Here is a 7,059-nt window from a genome sequence, read left to right on the forward strand (position 1 = left end):
CACCCTCTCGTCCAAGTCGCTGATGAAGATGTTGAGCAGTGCAGGCCCGAGGACCGAGCCCTGGGGGATCCCAATGCCCACATCCCTCCAGGTTGAAAATGACCCGTCCACCACCACTCAACCCCCCAAAAAATTGCAATCACTGAAAATGAGGAAAGGTTTTAAGACTTTACACATGAACATAGGTAACACAGACCTATGTCCCTTTTGCTGTAATGATTAATGTTGACAAAGACTGGGAAAGATTAAATTTACGTTTTGGGATTCAACATTGTCTCATCCCGATCTCTTGTAGTTAGAAATATTGTGGGAGCAGATTATCTCAAATTGATTGGCTACAGGGATATTACAGTTTCCTCGCATCTGGTGGTGGCAGCACTGAAGACAGAATATTGGACTGGATGGAGTTTGGCTCTGACCCACTATTGTAATGTTTGTGTTCTAAATGACAAGGAATAACTTGTAGGAGAAGCTTCTTGCCATTTAGCACTTAAGTTATGCTCTGAAGATTGGGGATGTGTATAGCCTTTATGTAACAAGATCTATAACTGTGGATGATGCAATGTCTGAGTGGGGAAAAGTAAAAGGATTAGGATTACTTGGTTTAGAGGAGAGGCCCTGATGGAAACCTACCACAAAGGTAGATTAGTGCAATCAATCTGAATAAGATATATGTAGTGTCCATTGCATGCAGTCCGCCTCAGCCCAGTCCTTGTTCAAGTCATGGTGAGCTACTGCATTGCATACGTTTCAACTTCCTCTCACTCCCACAGTTGAGCTGTGCCTTCTTTCCCATTTCCATTGTTTCCTGCTTCTTCACCAGCCTTAAGCATCTGGTAAATGTCACCAAATGAGGCCCCAAACAGTTTACCCAGGATCCTTCTAGTCTGTATTCTCTCTAAGGAGGTGCTAAAGTGCTAATTAAAAGCCTGGAGTACCTTGCAGCAATTTCAAAAAAGGCAAAATGCATCATTTCTGGGTGAACTAAGTCTATGGGTACTATATGCAAATTGTTATAGCTATGTTTATTTCAAGGTCAGTTTTTTTCAAATTTGTTCCTCACTTCCATGTGCTGAGAGAAAGCAGGGTCTGACAGTAATGGGGGGGGAGGAGCTACAGAGGGAAGAAGTTGGGGGGTGGGGAAGAGAGCAAAGGGGCTACCTGACCCCCCGCCCCCCGACTTATTTTTCCTGCTGTAGCAGTGAGAGGTTAACAAACTCGAGACAAACCTCCAATAATTAGATTCTATACCTGGAAAATTATATCAAAATTATAAATTGTCCACATATAGAATTGGGGGGTTGTTTTAAAACCAGGTTCATCTCATATTTGAGTAAATATGGTATGTCTTAGAAGTATTTGGTACGTGTTAGGCAAAATAAAGACGAGGTGAAGCATTAGCCCAATGTTCTGTGACAGGTCGTATAGGCTTTCCTGCAGGTTCCAAATTTCTTTAGCTAATGAATAGACTGCACTTTGCATTTTTTAAGTCATGGCTACCTGTACCTATAAGCTATCTGATGGCAGCTTGAAAAAGAAAGCCAATGCAATGCCCAATGTTTAAGCTATCAATAAGAGAAACCTGAGCAATAATAGTCCTATAAATAGTGTTAGAACATTGTGGTGATTTGTGCTTTATTAATATGTAGAAATCACTTCACTTCCTAATAAAATAATAGAAAAACTATTGAAGAGAAATCTCATTTTCTTAATAGAGGATCACAGAGCTATGAACAATAGACGAGATTAATTATGAAAAGAACAAATCAATTGCTGCGTTAGTTGAATGAAAGGACAGTAATAGATAGCTGGACTTCACTGAAATGTTTAATACAGTGCTTTACAATTCTCTGTGAAAGATTGCTTCAAATTGCTTTAAATTGGCACTATCTCGCACACTACAAACTGGCCAGAAGAACTGAATAAAAGATGATGAGAAATCACAATAGTGGCAGTTCAAGATTGCTTGTTGGCATTCAACAGACATTGGCTTTAAGTTTGGTTTTGCCAGTCCAAACCTTGTTGATGTACCTTGCAAGGCACAAGGAAGCCATAAAGTTATTAGTGATGCTGCTTCCCAATGTGCCAGCTTGCTACTGCAATGCAGACTACAAATGCTCCTGTTTCTAGGAAGTTGGAGGAACATTTATGGGGTATTTTGTGGCTTAGATTTGTTTTTATTCATCTTAAAGTTGTTTTAACCTGTTGGTGAAGTTCTTTGGTAGGGCAGTTTCTTCTGTTAGGTAGCAGTCCCCACTGTGTAGTCTCCCCAACTTGTTTTGACCTAGTTTTTTTTTTCTTAGCTGATGCTTTGGTAGACTCTGTGCCTCTTGATTTTATTCAGAGACATGCAGCATCTAAAAGGCAGAATCTCATCTTTCTGTAACAAAAAACCCTACCAATATGAACTGCTCTCCTTCAGTAGAAAGAGGTGTAGTTAACTTTGTTCATCTGAAGTTAGAAGGCAGGGTAGCTCTGTACCTTTATAGACTAACTAAATATGATATGTATTAGAACACAAGCTTTCATGAACTCAAGATCTCTTCAACAGATACTGTAAAAAGACCAAATAGAGCAGGGTCCTTCAGAATAGCACCTCATAGGAATCCTAGGACAGTAGGGCCGGAAGGGACCCCACAAAGTCCCTGACTAAACTGTCCCAGCCAATTGTCTTGTCTAAGCTGCTTTCAAAAATTTCCAAAGATAGAGATTTCTACAAGTTCTCTAGGTAGCCTGTTCTAAGACTTGACTCATAGTCAGCCAGTTCTTTCTAATCGCCAGTCAAAATTTCCTCTGTTACAGTTTGAAGCCATTGCTCCTAACCCTTCCTCTTACAGTCACAGATGTAAAATGGATTGGGAATAGAGAAGATCCTACTGAATTAACGATTTTTGTCTCATTTTAGGCTAATGGATGCTCTGCTTGGGGGTATGGTCTCTCTTCTGTTGAGGGGAGTGTGATGTCTTGATGGCTTTTATGTGAAGAAGTGCTTTCCGAGATCTAATCCATTTATGGCTCTGAATTTGGCTGGGCTATAAGCTGCTACCCTTTACTGTAAGAGTGTAGCACCAGGGAAGTTCATATCAAGCCTGGTGACTCTCATGACAAGATGGATGCAGTTTTTCTATCAGTATCCATCTTTGAGGACGAGAGGGGTTATGTTATCTCCTGTGTCTTCTCCCCCTTGTCACCATTCCTCCATCCATGCTACCCCTTTGAATCTTTTCCTCTTACTTCATTAGCTGGAAACTGCAGCAGGGGGGTTGTAGGAAGAGTGGTATAGACTCTTCTTTCCTGACTCTAAAAGGCGTAATTTTAACAGCTGTATAACTTTACACATCTTGCATGCATTTTACATTTGGAATCAGTATTACCAATAATGCCCAATGCTAATGTTAATGGATATATGTCACACACGCAAGTGGTGTTAAATGTGAAATAAAACACTTGTAAAAGTCCATCCACAGCTGGAAAGAGGGAGTGGGTGTTTCACAGTGGGAATAAATATCTAATGGTGTTAGTTCTGATGCCAGCATTAAACACAAAGTATGAGTCATTTAGGAGTTTAATGTCCCTAAATTTAACTCCATTAAACTCCTAAATGACCCACTCTAAATCTAAAGTGAAAGGTAAATCCAGCTAGTTAACTGCAGTGGAATAGTAAGTGCTACTTAATTTAATTCTTTCATATGGTCATATTGTATTTTCAAAATGTATGTCATCATTGTGCGGGTGCATCAACATGTACAAATGCTGCTTGATGGGTTTTCTCCAGAGTAAACCCACCCTGGGCAAGCATCTACACATATGCCCATTTTGGAAGCAAATTTGCTGCTGCTCCTGGCAGCAGTCTGCTCCCCACCCCCTCCAACCCTGTACCAGCCCCCTGCAGCAGCCAGAGGGATTTCTACCTCCCCCCCAGGTGTTAGCCCAGGGGCTTGCAGAGAGCATGGGGCTAGGAGACAGCTGTCCCCTGGCAGGGGCTGAGAGATTGTTCCAAGTAGCTGCCTGCTGCCAGGGCAGGCTCTGGTGGTGGAGCTGCCTATCCCAATCCATTGTGGGGGGCGGGGCGGGGGCAGGTAGCAGTAAGCCCCTGGCTGGGTGGGAGGGCTTGCTGCTACCTACCCCCTGAATGGATTGTGACAGGGGATTGGGATCTGTCCCTCCCCCACAGCTCTTTCCAAGCCCCATGCCTTGATCGTCTGATCAGGGCACAGGGCTGGGAATAAGCTGTAGGGCTGGGACCTGCCCCTGACTGGGACCGTTCCCAGCTATCTCCTGGCAGGGACTGAGAACTTGCTCCCAGTAGCTGCCTGCTGCTGGGGTGGGCTCTGGTGGTGGAGCCTCCTGCCCCATCTTGTACCCTGTGAAAACGGCTCAAGTTTCAGCTGTTTAATAATTGCTGCAAGCAAACTCCAGAGGAAGAATTATTCATGGGAAGTAATCCATGAAAATTCAGGGGCAGAAAGAGAAGTAGAATTCAGAAAGGAAATTGTTAGAAACTATTGATCTTTGGCAAAACCCATGCAAAGAGAAACCACAACTTTTGTACATCCTGGGCACATCTACACATGCAATTACGGTGCCTGAATAAACTGGGAAGCTTATTGCTCCAGAGTTAATTGCTCCCGGGCATGCCACTTGAACATGCGCCCAGGAACAACTAACTCCGGAGCAATATGCTCTGCAGTTTATTCAGGTGCAACATGTGGAACCTGGGCAGAGTAGCCCTGGCTGTTAGGGGACCCCAGGAGTCAGCCTGCCAACCTGGGGCTGCTCCCCCTGACTCACTGTGCTGTGGAGGGGCTAGCTAGAGCACAAGGGGGCTTCAGCACAGGGCTAGCCAGCGGGCAGTCCCTGCACTGAAGCACCTTCATGCCCCAGCCAGCCAAGCAGCAACTACGCATGTGCTGCTATGGAGTTTGGTACTCTGCAGCAGGATAATACTACAAGTATTTACAAGTACTGTATCCTGGTGTGGAGTAAATTGGTTTACTCCAGCCTAATAGGGGCGCATGTGTAGATGCCGAGACATTTACTGCGCAGCTAATTAGTCAACTGAGCAGTAAACGTGTAGATGCGCGCCCTGACACAGTGACCAATGAGGACACCAAAGAAGTGTCAGCAATCAGTTTCTTTCTTTTCTGTTCCCCCTCCAAAATTGTGGGGATTGTTCACAGATCTCAAATGTTACGGATTTTCTCTGATCTTGTGTCTGTCTCTCTCTGCCAGCGGGTAACTGCTCCCAGGGGTCACATGCTCTGCTGATTTCGGCCAGCAGTGTTGTAACTTATTCCAGTCCTCGTCTCAACCTGGAATTGCCTCCTGGCCAGAGGCCAGGAGCACCCAACATGCAGTTGACTCTGCCAGCTGAGAACTCTTTAGTGCAAGCCTCAGCAGCTGGCTGAAAACTGCTACCGAAGAAGGGTGAAGGGGTTGTATGAGGGACCAGTGGTCTTCTGTCGGGCAATTTTGGGGTAATAATCAGGAAGAATTATGGAGTGTGAGCCCACCATGTTTCCACAGGGTGGAATAGCCCTAGATGAGGTATACCTGAAAAGCTTGCTGCCTTGCTTTGCAAGCAGCCACTTCCCATCTTCCAATGATGAGATCTCCTGCCAGTCAAAAGTGTCAAAGGAGGAAGAGTACCATCCTCTCTTCCTGTCTGTTTTTCCCTTCCCTTTGCTGTAGTACCCATGCAAGCTTGCAAAGTAGTTTAAAGATACGTTGCCCAGTTCTTGGAACTGGGGCTATTTATAGGCTGGCTCTCACATAAAGAATCTACTTTTGCTTCCCTGTGTGTCAAGTACAGTTTGTCTTGAATGACCTGATATGCAGGGCCAAATTCTCAGCTTATTTGGCATAACTCCTGTGGAATCAGTGGATAGTTTGCCCAACCAGAGAATTTGGCCCACCACGTTAGATAATGCTAGCATTGTTCAGTTCTTTCTCTTGAAGGGGAGAGAGGTCAGAAAAGTACCTAGACAGACCAACAAGTCAGAACAAACTGTAAAATCTGTCTTTCTTCCTTTGCTTTCATCCCTGACAAAAACTGTCATCTTTCTCTGTGATTTACAGTGTACACTTTTTATATGGTGTGTCAACTCTTCAGAGGGACTAAGTTGTTAGCATCGGATGTGGCAGATCAGATTAATAATGACGCGAGTGCAAAGTGTTGGCTATTGATGAGCCTGTTGTCATAACTGATTGCTGCATTCATGCATTTTTGTTCAATATTTCACTGGTGGGAAATTCTGCTGAAGATTTGTTTGGGGCCTGTGCCTCTTTGGATTAAACAAGAGAGAGGAAAATGTAGTGCTTCATGTGAAGTCCAGCCCACACTTGGCCATTGGTTTCCCCAAAATCAGTGTAATGAGCACAAGTCCCATATTACTGATGGCCAGAGTAGGAGGTTCAGCCAAGTGCGCTGAGCGAATGAATAGACAGCAAGTGGCAGAGTGCCATTTTTAAAACATGATCCGGTGTAGCAATATAGTCAGATGACAGAAATATTTAATGGTGTCATAAAGTTAGGGAATAGCTATTCACAAAAAAGTTTTCCTTGTGTTGTTACTACAGAGCCTGGTCATTGCACTCAGACAGTGACATAAGCTATGGGTCGCTGAAGGAAAGGTTGTCCTGAAACTGATACATATTCCCTGACATCAGTAGACAAATAAAAACGAGTACTGCTCTGTTCATGGAGACTCTCTGCTCCTGCCTACCCCTCCTCTTCCTGTTGATGATCCAAGGTTCAGGGAAAGTCTTCAGGACTTGTCGGCAGTTCCCACGCTGGGTCACACCTAGCAGGTCACTGAGTCCGTTGTCACCAGCAGAGGCTGGTACTACAAGTTTCAGTGGAATTTGCAGGACCTTCTGCAGTCACTGGTTATATGCATGAAGTTGATCCCTTGGGAAGCTTCCTCTCAATTCTCAGCAGAGGATGGCTTAAACCCTGACGTATGCACGGACCTGGTCATTGGATTTCCTGAGGGATTCTGAGATTTCTAAATTTAGTCTCCTTCTGGTTCAGAATAACCACCACAAATTTTGAAATGC

This window comes from Gavialis gangeticus, unplaced genomic scaffold, assembly GCF_001723915.1.
Source record: "Gavialis gangeticus isolate Ggan-Ray unplaced genomic scaffold, GavGan_comp1, whole genome shotgun sequence".
Classification (NCBI taxonomy): Eukaryota; Metazoa; Chordata; order Crocodylia; family Gavialidae; genus Gavialis; species Gavialis gangeticus.